This window comes from Columba livia, chromosome 23 (assembly GCF_036013475.1).
Source record: "Columba livia isolate bColLiv1 breed racing homer chromosome 23, bColLiv1.pat.W.v2, whole genome shotgun sequence".
In the NCBI taxonomy this organism is placed as follows: Eukaryota; Metazoa; Chordata; class Aves; order Columbiformes; family Columbidae; genus Columba; species Columba livia.
The window spans coordinates 6284300-6297130 of NC_088624.1; the positions used below are offsets into that span (position 1 = coordinate 6284300).

General features: G+C 51.2%; 1 long non-coding RNA gene, 1 other non-coding gene and 1 pseudogene across 2 annotated transcripts in view; all 3 read left to right on the plus strand.

Moving 5' to 3' along the window:
- The window catches only part of LOC110360675 (uncharacterized), a 129918-nt gene that overhangs the window by 75564 nt on the left and 41523 nt on the right, over window positions 1–12831 (plus strand). The window lies entirely within an intron of this gene.
- On the plus strand, window positions 6003–6084 carry TRNAS-GCU (transfer RNA serine (anticodon GCU)). Its single transcript has one exon. It is a non-coding gene; the product is annotated as a tRNA-Ser (tRNA).
- Window positions 11224–12478, plus strand: LOC135576097 (olfactory receptor 6B1-like; annotated as a pseudogene).

The window sequence follows — 12831 nt, forward strand, 5'->3', positions numbered from 1 at the left end:
TAAGTTTAGAGATGACACCCAGTTGGGTGGAGTGTTGATCTGCTGGAGGGTGGGAAGGCTCTGCAGGCTGGATCGATGGGCTGAGGCCAGTTGTCTGAGATCCAACAAGATCAAGTGCCGGCTCCTGCCCTTGGGTCACAACAACCCCATGGACGTTACAGGCTCGGGAGAAGAGCGGCTGGAAAGTGCCCGGCACAAAAGGACCTGGGGTGTTGGTGCCAGCGGCTGAACATGAGCCAGCGTGTGCCCAGGTGGCCAAGAGGCCACAGGATCCTGGCTGGTACCAGCACTGGTGTGGCCAGCAGGCCCAGGGCAGCGACCGTCCCTGTGCTGGGACCTGGGCACTCGAAACCTTGGGTCAGTTTTGGGTACCTCACGCTGAAAAAGACATTGAGGGTCAAAAGGGTCAGATTGGATATCAGGAAAAATGTATTCCAAGAAAGGGTTGTCAGGCACTGAAACAGGCCGCCCGGGCAGTGGTGGAGTCTCTTGAGGTGTTTAAAAGATGTGCAGATTATGTCCTTAGGGACATGGTTTAGTGCCAGTTTGGGGTTAATTATTGGACTCGATCTTGAGAGTCTCTTCCAATCAAAATGACTCTATGATTCTGAGCCACTCAGAGAAGTCAGGAGTTCGGGTCTGCCCATTGAACCAGGCTGCCCTGGGCATGACCAGGAGCTCTGCTGAGTTCCAGGAAAGCAGGAAGACCCAGGAAGGCCATGGCCAAAGAGGTTCAAGCCTGGCAGGATGTCCACTATGAAGAGAACACGGGTCCTGTGGCTGGGATGCTCTCTGTGCAGCACAGGGCACTTCTGCGATGTCACCTCTGAGTTGCTGTGGCTGCCGTGTCCTCACTGCAGCTCCCCACGGCAGAGCCCAACTTGCCGTAGGCAACTTCTTCACTCAGAAGGGAAAGCAGACCTGTGCACTCCTATGGGCAGGGCAGGATCTCCAGGCATGCACTTCTTGGGCCTGGACAGATTTTAGTCTTTGCTTCCTCTCTGTCTGAGTGAGGAGGAGACTGACCCACGACATCTCACTTTTTGGAGGGGAAGCAGCCTTCTGAGGGGAAAGAACTGGGCCTTCCATGGAGATGGGTCCAGCAACGCCTGTGCTCTTACTGACTTGCGTGGGCTTTGTGACTGTGGTGCTGAGAATGCAGCAGGGACTTGGGCCGCGCAAGAGGCAGGCGGCTGCGGGCACGAGTCACATCACAGCCAGGCGAGGGACTTAGAGCCTGGTCCCTGTCAGCCGAACAAAGGCCTTCCACAAACATGGCCCTTCCGGACACGGGCTGAGCCTGCAGCCGCCTCCCTCTGCACATGGCAATGTCCACCCCTTGTGTCTGGCCCTCTGTACTGGATCCAGGGCTCAGAAAGACTTGGAGACACCCACTGGGGTGAAGAAAAACCAGCAGGCTGTACCCAGGTAGTCCGCAGCATCAAGGTGCTGACAGCTCTGGTTCGGACACACACAGCAGTGGTGAGCAGAGGTCCTGGCCAGCACATCAGTGTCACCACAAAGGCCCCAGAAGACCTGCTGGACTCTCCTGGGGCCTCTGGGGCTATGGTCCCTTTCTCTCTGCAATGGATTAAAACCCGCATGTCTCAGGACATGAGCATCATACCAAAGACAAGAGGCTCGTTGTCCCAAAGAAGAGGTAAAGAGGCTAAAGATTGTGCCTTTATTTGTTGCTTTGAACACATCGAGCCAAGACTTCTGGCTGACCTGAGTCTGTCAGCCAACACACGGCCACAGAGTCCTTTGTCAAGCGTGTGTGCTGTCAGTGCTGCTGCAGGAACTCATTTGGTCACCTGCCTGCTGTCAGCAATCCCTGAGCTCCGGAGGCGCGCTGGCGGTCAGGGCTGTCTGCAACCTGGTGTTCTCAGGTGTGCAATGGCTTCTCTAAGCTGCCTGGCTCTTTCTTCCAGCTGCTTGCTAATGAGAGCCAGCTTAGCAGCCTTGTGCTTGAGCCGGTCCGCTTCCTCCCGCACTGGAGGACAGCTTGCCTTCCCCAGCAGACAGTTCCCTTGAAGGACACTGCATCGCCGCTCGAGGTCCTTCAGGGCGCTCTGGAGGTGGGCGTTCTGCTCCAGCAGCCTGACGTAAGTGCTCCCAGGCAGCCCGTCCTGCTGCTGCTCTACGGCCGCAACAGCCACCTGTGCTGCCGAGCGCCCGCGGCCGCTCCTTCCTTGCGGCGGGGACTCCAAGCAGCGCAGCGCCGAGTCTTGCCCCGCAGTCTCTGGCCAAACCTGCGCGCTGTTCCCTTCCTCCCGCAGATGAGCCTCTGTGAAGGTCTTGCCAGTTTTCCGCTGCCCTTCTCCATGGCCGGAGTAAGATGCCATGAGGCTCTCCAAAGAGCAGGGCCCGGTGGCCCCGGTGTGCAGGCGGCGCCAGACCCTGGCCTGGGTGCAGGAAGCGGGCTGCTCGCCCTCGAACCGCTCCGAGATGTACTTCAGGAAGAGTCTCCTCTGCTGCAGCAGTTGGTCTTCCAGGCGGAGGATGCGGGCGGCCTGCTCGCCATGGCTCTCCCAGCGCAGCTTGCTGAGGACGTCCTGCAGCTCAGCGCGGGCCCGGCTGCTGCTCCCGGCTCCTCTCACCAGCTCCTTGGCCAGCTGCCGCTGCAGGTCCCGTGCCTCACGGACGGCGTTGCCACGCTGCTGCTGCAGCGTCCCCTGCACCTGGCGCAGCTCGGCCTCCTTGGAGCGCAGCAGCTGGCGGATCTGCATCGCCCGCTGCCACCGGATGAGCTCCCGCAGCCGCTGCAGCTCCCGCGCCTGCCGCTGCGCCCATGCGGAGTGCAGCCGTGTGGCCAGGAGCCGCCGGTCCCGCTCGGCCGCCTCCTTCAGCTCCCGGGTGTGCAGCGGTGAAGTGGCAGCGCAGCTCTCGGGCGCGGAGTCGCTCGGCCTCCAGCTCAGCCCGCACCCTCTCCAGCTGCCGCTGCCGCTCGTCCTTCAGCATCAAGCCCCGGTGGGGCGAGGGGCGGCTGAGCACCCCGGGCCCCCGGCCCACGCCCTGCTGGCTCCTGGCTGCGGCCATGCCAACCACACGCCGCCACCAACAGCCGCCGAGGCTGCGCGTCGCTCCCTCCCAGCAGCTGCTGCCGCCCTTGACCGCGCAGAGCGGACACAGCGTCTGCAGCCGGCCGGGCTGGGCGAGCGTGGCCTCAGCCCCGGGTCCTGGCCCCGGCACACAAAGCGGGTGGGGCCGCATGGCTTGTGAGGTGTGTCCTGGCCCCGAGCAGGCACCATTGCTCAGCGCTTGGCAACACCGGCTTCCTGCTGGATGGGGCTTCGTTTCCCTCTCAGCCCTCAATGGTTCTGCACGTGAGGAGCTGCAGGATGTGACTGAAATACATCTTGACTGGAAAACTGGGGGTTTGCTGATGGGTCTTCTCACACAGCGCAATTGGCCAAGGAAGCCATCGTGGGGCATCTAATGGCGTCTCCTGGGAACGTGCTGCAGTTCTTTTCAGAGGCTTTTTCAGTCCTTTGGACCAGACCGGCTCTGGACATCACGAGACACTTTGGTTATTTAAACTGAAAACAGAGCTGCCAGTTTTCCTCCCCGCACCTCAAAATCCCAAGTGCCAAACCCTGGGGCCCCGTCACCTCCTGGGGCTCCCGGCTCAGGAGCGGTGGTGCTGGCCCAGACGCCGGTGCCCGCGGGGGGCTGGTGGCCAGGACATGGTGGCCCTGATGGGCTGATGGGGTCGGCTGGCAGAGAAGGATCTGGGGGTGCTGACTGACAGCTGCTTGAATATGAACCAGTGTGTGCCCAAGTGGCCAAAAAGGCCAACAGCATCCTGGCTTCTATCAGGAATAGTGTGGCCAGCAGGACTAGAGAGGTGATTGTTCCGCTGTACTCGGCACTGGTGAGGTCAAACCTTGAATCTTGTTTCCAGTTTTGGGCCCCTCGTCGTACGAAGGACATTGAAACACCAGAGAGAGCGCAGAGGAGGCGACAAAGCTGGTGAAGGGTCTGGAGCACAAGTGTGAGGAGGGGCTGTTGAGGGAACTGGGGCTGTTCGGCCTGGAGAACAGGAGCTGAGGGGAGACCTTATCACTGTCTACAACTGCCTGAAAGGAGGTTGTAACATGGACGGTGTTGGTCTGTTCTCCCAAGTAGCAAGTGATAGGACGAGAGGAAATGACCTCAGTTTGCACCAGGGGAGGTCTAGATTGGATATTAGGAAAAAATTCTTCACAGAAAGGGCTGTCGGGCACTGGAACAGGCTGCCCAGGGCAGTGGTGGAGTCACCATCCCTGGAGGGGTTTAAAAGGCTTTTAGACGAGGCTCTTAGCGACATGCTTTAGTGCGAGAGTTGCGTTAGGTTACGGTTGGACTCGATGAGTCAGGGGGTCTGAAAGGGCCCGACAGCTGATGTCCTCTTCTCCCTCCCACTTTTGCAGGGTTGTCTCCCTCCACAAGACATGTCCTGCTACAGCCTACGCCTGCCAGCTGCCTGCGGCCCAGTCCCGCTTGCCAACAGCTGCAACGAGCTGTGCGACATCCAGTGCGCCGACTCCATCGCTGCCATCCAGCCCCCGCTGGTCCTGGTGATGTTGCCAGGCCCAATCCTCAGCTCCTTCCCTCAGAGCACAACTGTGGGATCCACCACATCGGCTGCTGTGGGGAGCTTGCTCAGCATTGCCATTGTGCATGTTGCTTCTGGGGGCTACCTGGGGATGGGTGTTTGGGTGGTCTGGGCCATGGGCTCTGCGGGCCTCTGGGACGCTGAAGCCAGTGGATTGCCTGCCCACGGTCAAGCACTGGGAGCCCGGAACAAACCCTGCAGCCAGCCCTGAGAGCATGGCCATGGTCTGCAGAGGAGTTGGGCTCCCACCGCTCCCCCTGCAGGAAGGGGCCTGCACGGGCCTTCTGCCTCTTCCCAAGGAAGCCTCTCTCTTTCCCCGTCTTGCTCTGCTTGACTTTATGCTTCCCATGAAATCCTCCCTTCCTCCCTTCCTTCCTTCCTTCATTCCTTCCTTCCTCCCTCCCTCCCTTCCTTCCCTCCTCCCTTCCCTGCTCCCTTCCCTCCTCCCTTCTCTCCTCCCTCCCTCCGCCCTTCCCAGTGGGTAATACGTGATTGCCAGAGCCTTGCAGGGGAGCTGGAAAAGCAGCATGCCTGTCAGGGAGGTTTTCCTTCAGACGGCAGCATTTCTCTGAGCTTTCCTCAGCCTCCAAACTGCGTTGCTTAAGCAGTTTTTCTCATTAAAGACAGTTGGCATCAGCTCTGCAGGACACTCCTATTTCATCCTCCCCTCTTCTCCAATGCCAGCCAGCTGAGAACCCAAAACAGTTCATTGGTAAATGACAGGTTTACCCATGGTTCCTGGCCTTGAGAGAGCCTCATCTTTTGCCCCTGACATCTCATAGCGCTGGAGGCAAGGCCAGGTGGAGTGAGAGCTCTTGTGGAAGGAGCCCCATTACTACTTGGCACAGCTCAAAAGCCACAAAACACAGTATGATGTAAGTCTGAAAACTCACAGAACCTCCCTGAGTGGAAGGGTTCCCTGGAGGATGATCTGTTCCAAGGCGTTGTGGGGAAGGGAGCCTAGATGAGATTATCTAGCGCCTGTCCAATTGCATATTGAAAAGCCGAAGTCATGGGGACTCTGGCACCTCCCTGGAGAGGCTGTAAATTCCCTTGGAGGCACTGAACCGCCCCAGGGTCACTCTCCTGTGTTCCTTCCTGGGAAGGTGTGTGGGGCTGTGCTGTTCAGTCATTTCCTGATGTGAATGCTGAGACCTGTTTCCCAAAGGTCCTCAGAGCGCAGCCCAGCTACTGTGGGAGTGGGCCAGTCCCCAAAAGGCAAAAGCTGGAGGCTGTTTCCTCCCCTCCCATGTCCAGCAGGATAAGAAGGTGCAGGCATCAGGAGCCGCCACCGCCGGAGCAGCTGGAGCTGCAGCTGGAGCCGGAGCCAGAGCAGCAGGAGCAGGCAGCGCGAGATCAGGAGCAGCGGCAGTGCCAGCAGCCTCAGGAGCAGCAGCAGTGTGCTGGTGAGGTGGCCGAGTGGTGAAGGCGATGGACTGCTAATCCATTGTGCTCTGCACGCGTGGGTTCGAATCCCATCCTCATCGGGCACCTGGCAGTGGTCAGAGTTCCTGGGTGTGAGCAGCCTGATGTGTGCCCCCAGTGAGCCTTTGTTTTAAGACTAGAGTTGCCTGAAAAGACCTTGCAGGTGGCTCAGGACTCACCTCCGCACGAGCAAGAGGAATAGGAATGGAAAAGGAAGATCCAGGGAACTCACAGGACTGTCAGCCTCTCCTCAGCCCCTGGGAAGAGAGACACTGAAACATCCTGCAAGGACTTTCCAAACACAGGCAGCACAGGAAGGTGGTTGGAGTAGTAAAGCATAAAGCTGCAGTCATGCTGAACCGCTGGTAGCCGTCTGCAGTGAGGTGACCGGCGTGGTGGAGCAGAGAAGAGCAGTCAATGCTGTTCACCTCGCCATCAGTGAGGCTCAACCAGCCACGGAAACGAGAAAGAAAATACACGTAAGACACTTTCTGTCACAGAACACATTTCAAATAAGGTTTTTTATTTTTTTTGAATGGGAGGCATTGGTCTTCTCTGTTCTCAGAATCTCAGAATCACTGGGGTTGCAAGGGACCTGCTGACATCCTTTAGTCCAAGCCAACTGCTCCAGCAGGGTCACCTTGAGCCGGTTGTGTAGGACACAGTCTACTTGGGTTTTGAGCATCTCCAAGGCTGGAGATGCACAACCTCTCTGGGCAATCTGCTCCACTGTACGACACCCACATGCCTCCCGGTAAGAAAGTGTTTGCTGCCTTTGAGATGGAATTCCATATGTTTTAATTTGTGCCCACGACATCCTGCACTGCCAGTCGGCGCTACCGGTGAGAGTCTGGCTGCCTCTTCATTCCCTGCCGTTCGTATGGGGACAATCCCGGCTCCCACGGCCTCCCCTCACGCTCCAGACACACAAACCCTCTACAGCTGTGTGACAAAGCGGGTTCTGCAGGGCAGACCTGTGTGGAGGCCGAGCAGCCAGAAACGCCCCCTGCCCAAGGGCTGTGGGGCCTGGGGGTCAAGGGCAACTGTTGTCTCCAAAACAAGGTTTGCTGCCCAGTTCACAATTTGCCCAATTGTAGCACACAGAGATGAGATGTTATTTGTCACAGAGTTGTGCAGGTCTGGGTCTGGAATAAAGCCAGCACACCAGGAAGAAAAGTAGCAGCCACTATGTACAAAATGTTACCATCCCCAGGGAGTCCTGCAGACCTAATTGGTCACACATTTGCATATTGGTTACATAATCATTTCAGCATTTAGTGACCAACGTTCAGCTAAAGGACACTTCATCCAGCCATCTCAAGATGCGTTTTAAACAAAACTCAAGTAATTGTGCAGGCTTCAAACGTCTAAAGCTGCGAGGTCAGTGATCTCTGTAGTTTCTAATTACGTGTTTTGTTAGTCGCTCTTATCCTTGTTAGTGGAGCAGATTGACCAAAACTGAAAGGATTTAGATACATTTCGGTTAGCGATTTCCAAGAGGATTCATTCTTTTAAGTGGTAATGACTACAATTCCCTCTTTGGGACTTATTTGTGTACATCTACATATCAAATAAGTCCCACCTTTTCTAAACTGTCTTTGTGAGTGCAACAGAACGCTTCACCACACATTGCAGCATAACATACAAATATAACAACTGCTAATACGATTGTTCCAATCCACCTCTTAATCCACGACTGTGAATCAGGAATCCAGGGCAAAAATCTTGTCCAAACCTCTTGAAATCCGTACGAGCTGTTGTCTTTCTGTGCCTCACGCAAGACGGCAACATGTTTCTGATCTCCTCTAACTCAGTCTTGATTCTTCCAGATTGATCAAAATTCAAACACGGTGTTTTCCCAAAAGTGTCCCAAGACATATAAACAGGAAGGGATATTCCTAATACAGGCACCCTTCATTTGAATTTTCAGGACCTGTGTGCATTCCCAGCAGCGGGTCTTGTCACCCGTCTGCATGGTCTGCTGGGTCAGCATGAAATGGACATTTTGGGCCCATGATTCTCCTGATTTAATCATCTGTGAACTCACCATGTAACCCCGTGAACCATCTAACAGGCAATGACCACCTGATTGTAGAAACAGATCTCTACAAAGAAACAGGTTAATGTAAAGTGCAATTAATACTAATAAAAATCCTTGTATGAGGTTCTATTGCAGTCCAAGTGCAGTTCATCACATTTCTGCAGTTTTAGGGATAAAGTAGTGATCTTGTCTATCAGGTACTCCTGGGTAACTCAGACATTCCTGAGTGTCACCAGTAACAGGACTGGGTAGGGAATATCACATTTGTGATGGATCCATTCAGGTGGTCTCTGGGGTGCTGTCACCGTTATTGGCTTTCACGGCTTTTGCCCCAGACATTTCCAAAGCGTTTTGCATTTCCTTGTGGATAACATCTTGTTGGAATAGTTTATGTATTTTCTTGAGCACGCTAAGCCATTTTACCAATTATTTGGTGGATTGCAATCTTTTGCTAATTCTACTCAGGTAATATCCATTTACACTTCACGTGCCAATGCTGTCAGTTGTGTTAACTAGACCTGACTCATTCCAACAGACAAACTTCCGTAAATCAACTGCTTCACTTCACTGGCGTTGAACTTGGTTCCAAACAGCTTCATGTCATTGACTCTGCTCTCTTTGAAAGGTCACGGGAACGAAGGGAAGGTGCAAACTCTCCAAAATACGGACATTGCACCCACCCTAAAAATGGACGAGGAGGAAAATCTCAGGAACTACAGGCTGGTCGATGAAACTTTACATTTTGAGTTCCTGTTGTTATTGTCTTAATGGAAAACAAAGCTTACAGGAGAGAAAGAATTGCACAAGAGCAACACCTTTGACAGATGCTCACCAGAACTGTTAAACAATGCCATCTCCATTTTCTTTAGGAACCCCCCACCAACTTTATATTAAAAAAATCAGTTGGCAAAAATTTGCAGTTGATCATTTGCTTAGTAATTATAGTCAAACCTTTGCAATTTAGATTGTTTCGAGTGAAAACTAAAAGCATTGGTGTCAGCTTTCCACCTCCCACTGTCTCTTTGTGTGAGCAGAGTAATTGGTGCAGTGAAGAACGTCTTGGTTTGGTTTTCGTTTGCCTGTTTGTTTCAATGCAATTTCTTGTGGCCGAGTGCTTTGGCTCCTTGTGTTTCTACCTGGGGCTTATCCAGGAGAATCCATCAGAGTGCACCAGCCTCTCCAGAGGGAGAACAAACACGACAAGCAAACTGAGGAAACTAAACGGTGTCGGGTTTGTGGTGACAAATCCAATAGATCTGAGGGTGTCTCAGTTGTGAGTCGTCTTCTCTGGGTGATGTGTCCACACTCTGGTGTGTATATATATGTATATGGTATTTCACTATGTCTGGAGGCAATTTTGTGACCAGATAGGTCCAACGACATTGAATATGGCATTGCATGCCTACCTAGAAAATAAAATCTGCATTCTCAGTACGTATGGCAGACACATCTACATAGGTGTCTGTTTCTGGGTTTCTTAAACACGGACCAGTTCTTGCATCTTTACTGTTTAAATGTGGAAACTGAAGGAGACTTTTTAAAAAAGAAAAAAAAACATTCTCCGAATGTCCCTTTTTATTCAAAATAAAACTACAGAATTCCCAAACATTTCAGTAAATACAATTTCTGCTTAGTCTTTTCTTCCTAATGCATTTTAGCAGAAGAGCACTCATTCTGTACTAGGCATGACGTGTTTTCTGTCATGGTCTTTATTCCCAGGATCTCATGCCAGACTCTGTTTCTCCTACATGTAATTATACATAGAAATTAGCCTCTGGGGGTAATTATTGGAGATCATTGGAGATAACAACCTTCCTCTTCCCTTTCATTTCTTTGATTGGCAGACGACTTTATCAGCTCAGTGCTTATGGTATAAGGGAAGCTTTCCCAGCAAAGACAGCGAGTCCTTGGAAGGAAAAGCTCTCAGGTGGGTCAGAGAAGATCCATCTGATCCACTGCTCGTTACTGCAGTTTAAAGGCCACACGCATGGCTGGAAATCCTGAACTGGTAAGTCAGTCTTCATGTTTTCTTACAGTAACAGATGAATAGATCAAGAAATCATAGATCAGTTACAGTGTAAATGATTGCGCTGAATCCTTCAACAAGCAATTCTTCTTGATTATCCCATCCAATACATTTTCATCATGTAAACTGCCAGATGTGTAGTGAGGGAATACACTTGTAAGTCAAGAATAATGGCAAAACACATCCAGTTTTTCAGTTAAATTCTCTGTCCTGCTCGCCATTTCCTGGATTCTTCTGTTTCATGTTTAGAGACAGAAACTGCCAAAGCTTCGTTCCTGGATTCCAGCCAGATTTGTCAGCCCTTCACTAATAAAAAGACCACACATGTTCAGGGGAGGAAAGGAAATAGCTGAAGAGTATATTACTGTTCTGGATAGATTAATGCCTCTTTTGTACAACATGTTTTTCTCTCATGCATACACAAACATGCATATATTAACGAGCTGTAAAATCTAAGAGATTGGAAAGAAGCGTGTTTATGTGTTCATTATTTGCTCTCATTGCCCTTAAAAGCAGGAAGAAGAAACCTCACCTTCTCCACCTTAAATCATTTATGGTATGGACAACTACTTAAAGGTTAGTAAAGGATCACTAAAATGTCCATGAGGAGAAATTGGCATTTCTAGAGCACAAATAAGAGATGTGTTTTGCAAGGAGATAGATCCATATACAGTATTACAGTCTAGACTACAAATGCTCAGTCGATGTCTCAAGCAGACATCCACTGAGTATAAAAGGAATCTAGAGCAAAACAGTCAATGGGAACATGCAAGGTCTGCTCTAAGTTACTGGCTGGACAGCTGTCTAAATCAGAGCTGAGAGCAAACTGAAACAAGAAAGAACTCTTCTTCTCTGTCCAAGACAGGTGTTTAGTACAAGCCAGAGGAACCACCCACTGCAGGATCTGGTCTTTAGATTCAGTTCAAAGTTCTTGCTTAAACATAAATTCCTAAAATCTGTAACTAAGGGATTTGTAATCTCTGTAGCAGTCTCTCCTATGACCATCACTGCTGTCCCTGGAAACACAAAGGTGGATAATTTCCTATTAGGAAATGAAGAAAGTCTGACATTTTCAAAATTCCGTGTTCCATTAGCATTACACCTGTGTTTTTAGTAATTTTTATCCCTGTACCACCTGAACCTCTGTGGTGCTGCTCTCAGTAGCGGGAATGTCAGCAGCCAGTCTGTGTTCTTCACATTCCATCCTACATGAAAACAGTGTGCGCTACAGAGGGGTTTTGCTACATTTTGGGTTGATTTTCTAGTGTTGCTATTGATAGTACAGTAACAAACCACTGGAATAAAGACATGCGTCCCTCTCACTTTCTTTCCTGTAAGAAATGTTGTTCTACTTTGTAGAAAGTTTCCACAGGAAACAGTTTACTAAATGCCCCAGTTCTTCACATGAACTCGCTGTTGTGGAACTGTTCTGTTTGTTTTTCTCCACTGACACCTGCAGGGATCGCTGTGGGCACCCAGCATGGAATGAAGAACCAAACTGCTGTCAGAGAGTTCATTCTCCTGGGATTTTCCTATGGGCTGCAGGTTCAGACGTCACTTTACCTGATCTTTCTGGCCACCTACATGGTAACAATCACTGAGAATGCCATTATTATCTTTGTGGTGAAGAGGAACCGTCACCTCCAAAATCCCATGTGTTATTTCCTGGGGAACTTGTCCTTCCTGCAGATTTGTTATGTCTCAGTAACACTGCCCAGGCTTTTGCTTGGGTTCCAGTCCCAGAGCATGACCATCTCATTCTCTGGCTGCATGACCCAGTTATACTTCTTCATCTCCCTTATGTGCACTGAATGTGTCATCTGTGACCGCTATTTGGCTGTGTGCCATCCCCTGCGCTATCCAGCCATCATGACGCACAAGTTGTGCCTTCAGCTGTTGATTCTCCCATGGGCAGGAGGCTTTTCCATCTCCTTGGTCAAGGTGTCTTTAGTTTCACAACTCACGTCACGAACCACTTCTTTTGTGACATCTCTCCCGTCCTGAGCCTTTCCTGCACTGACACGTCCCTTGCAGAGACAGTGCACTTTGTGTGAGCCTTGGTGGTCCTGCTGATACCTCTCCTGATCATTGTTTTCTCCTACTGCTGTATCCTGTCAACTATCTTGTGTGTGCTTCAGTGCAGGGAAGGAGAAACGCCCTTTCCACTGGTACCTCCCATTTGGCTGTAGTCATGATCGTTTTCTCGGCCACTCTCTTCATGTACGCCAGGCCCAGGAGGATCCATCCGTCCAAACTCAACAAAACAGTGTCTGTCTTTTGTGCTGTGTTCACTCCAGCACTGAACCCTCTGATCTATTATCTGAGGAACAAGGAGGTGAAAGAGAGTCTGAGAAAGACCACGGGCACAAGCTGCTTTGCACACCAGTAAGTTCTGAGGATAAGGATACGGAGGAACATGAGAGGAGTGACAAGTGTCCTTCTTGAAATGTGGTTGAGTAAACCTCTACAGCTTGTTCATCACTGACTCCGTCATCACTGACTCATTGCACTGAAGCCCGGCAAGGAAGAAATGGTATGTGGAAATGTCTCCTTCCCATTCGTGAGCGCTGTGACGCTGAATATTCTGCTACAGTATCAATAAAATAAGCCATAATAGGACTTTGGCTGATGGATTATTTCCTTTTGAAAATCCTAAACCCTAGATTTATAGTTTTCAAAACCATGTAGGAATATTGGAAATTGAAATAAATAACTTTGGCTTTTTCTATGGATAAACAATGT